The sequence below is a fragment of the Sinocyclocheilus anshuiensis genome, unplaced genomic scaffold (genome assembly GCF_001515605.1).
Source record: "Sinocyclocheilus anshuiensis isolate Anshui unplaced genomic scaffold, SAMN03320099.WGS_v1.1 scaffold156, whole genome shotgun sequence".
Classification (NCBI taxonomy): domain Eukaryota; kingdom Metazoa; phylum Chordata; class Actinopteri; order Cypriniformes; family Cyprinidae; genus Sinocyclocheilus; species Sinocyclocheilus anshuiensis.
This window is the reverse complement of record NW_015554069.1, coordinates 191,677-194,586: the sequence shown is the minus strand read 5'-3', so window position 1 is coordinate 194,586 and position 2,910 is coordinate 191,677.

Below are 2,910 nucleotides of genomic sequence, written 5' to 3'. Positions count from 1 at the left end.
ATTATACTGATTTCTGAAGATCATGTGACACTGAATACTGGAGTAATGATGATGGAAATTCAGCGCTGCATCACAGAAATAAATTATATTTTAAAGGATATTAAAATAGTCACCATTAGTTTATATTGTAATAATATTTTGCAAGATTACTGTTGTTTTCTGTATTTTTGTTCAAATAAATGCAGCCTTGATGAGCAGAAGAGACTTCTTTGAAACACATTACAAGTCTTACTGATCCCAAACCTTTGAACGCCAGTATATATATATATATATAATATCACAAGATAATTCTGTATTTTTTGTAGTTTTTTTGACAGTCAAAAACATTCTGCGAGGAATTAATTCTTTGTTTTTTACATAGTTTTTTTGCAATATGCACAATATTGAACTTTAATAACATGAAATAATATTTTAATGCTTTTTACATAACTTAATTATGTGGTGCAAAATAATAAAAAAGATATTCTGCTTATTTCTACATTCTATTTTGATGTTTACCTCTTAAATTCATCACGTCATGTTTCATCTCAAGCTCTTCATCGGCTTGACACATTTAAGTGTTAAAATTGCTTGGGGCGAAAACTCAGGGAAAGTCAAAATTAAAAAATAAAATATAATAAATACAATAATAAAATATAATAAAAGTTGATTGAAATGAATCCTGTTTTCCTTTTGACTAGATCATCATAGTTTTAAAAATGCAATATATAACTTTTTTTTTTTTGTAATGGATTTCATTGACCGAGATTTAAAGTGTAGCCTATTTCTAGGACAAGAGTAAAAACAATAAAGTCTATAGGCTACGTAAAATACATTTGAAAGGTTGCAAAAACAAACGTAAAAGGGAAGAAAACGATTAACGTCTTCAGAGTTAGTTAAGGACGACCTCAGTAATCCATCGTTTATCATTTGCGTAAGGAGGGCTGCATTGCTTTCATGCAAATCTCTGTAAAATTCCTCCAGTGCCTCAGTGGTCGACTGGATGATTGTGTTTTCGCATGTTGATGAACATTTGCATACGGCTTTGTCCACTTAAATAGAATATGTGTATCAATATAGACCGACCACAGAGCCAACAGCCAAATGAAAACCAAAACTCACCTCAGCGTTTGTGATGTAAGTTCCCTTGCAGATAACTTCACATCTACCACAGGCACTTGCAGGTTTGACACAAGACAGACAGAAGAAACAACTTCACAAACATAAGGGAAAGAACTGAATAGGCTATTACTAATAATACAATCAAACAGACCCAATCCCTCCTTTGCTCCCTGGTAAGCGTTACACATTAGTAATAAAAAATGAGCATATGAATGCTAATATTAGTTATATTACAAAACTCTAGTCATTCAGTGTGAAAATGTAACTTGTAACATGATGTCCTTTCTTATGTGCATGGCTATCCATTTCACAGCTATCTGAATAAAACTGTAGAGAACTGCATCAATTTAATAAGTCTGTAAGTAGCCTATCATAGACCTATAAAGTTTCTGCCATGCTGTAGGCCTGCTTAACTAACAAACAAGTTATGATAAAGCTAGTATGTTAAAGCAAACATCTTTTTTAGTTGAATGGTTTGATTAGTTTGATCTTTCTAAGGTCAATATATTGTCATAAAGAGAAATAAGATAATACGCTGGCTGATCAGTAGCCCTCCATTAACACCCATTTATTACTTCATTGTAAACAGAGAAAATTTCCATTGTCTGAACTAAAGCAAAATTACGACGTTTAATCACATCCCAACTGAAACGAAGGTTTGATTGATTTTTCTAATGACTTTCCAACTGGTATCCCGAATGGTTTCTGCAGCCTTGTTACATATAAGCACTCATTTTTAGGTAATATTACTGCTACTACAGGTGTTTCTCACCGATGTGATGCCACATATCCACCTATAGATGGAGCCATTCTCAACCCATTTTTAAGGTCTGACTGTTGCTTGATTCAATCGCCCTCTAAACATAGTTGACAAGGAGAGCAATTAGCCTCTGTGAAGAAAACCCACTGAGCTGTTTAACTGACCACATTATTTAAGAATGGTGTTTACTGTTTAGAGGAAGGTTTGACAACCCAACTTACCATTCAGAATACAGTTCAACGGCAACTTTGTAAATTCATAACGAGTCAATTCGATATCATAGAACAGACCCTTCGGTCGTTTGGCTGCTTTTATGAAAGGCTTTCATGAATATATGATTGAACAGATTCATGACTAATTCCAGCCGTAACATTACATCAAAATTTGTGGTCTAGTTCTTTTTCAAGTATTTTAATCATGTCCGATGTGTGTTTCCGCATATTTACCCATCCCATATAGTTTCTATAGTAATTATGTCTACTATATATATCTTTATATATCAGAAATAGTAGTATGCTATTCTGAATTCAGCCAGTGACTTGGTTTCAGAACAATTTTTTCATTCACTTTCTCCAGTGTTTTACTCAATATTTGAAAGGATTCTGAGCTATAAACTAATCCTTCGAGATGAATCACATTAGAAGACTTTGTACTTTCAGGCAATGAACTACTCATTTTATGAAGCACTGGTTATAAAAAAATAATAATACAAATGACTTTAAGCTATTGATTATATTGCAACCTATTCACATAATTGTGTAATTTATGTCATTAAGCAAAAAAAATAAAAATTGTCAGTGGCAAAGACAACAGCAGCTCCACTTGGATTTCGGTTGGCAAAACGGTGATCTAAATACAATTAATAAAGGCATTAGTAGTTCAATGAAAGCACAGTCAAATTTTCATGTACACACATGAAGCAGCAGTGAGAAGTGACACAGAATTTATAGATTTGACTTGATTGTTTTTGTGATTTAATCTGACATAAGATACTGTGGAGTCAGAATGAACCCCAATCCCAGCATAGAGGGGTTCAGTGAATGTGGTGT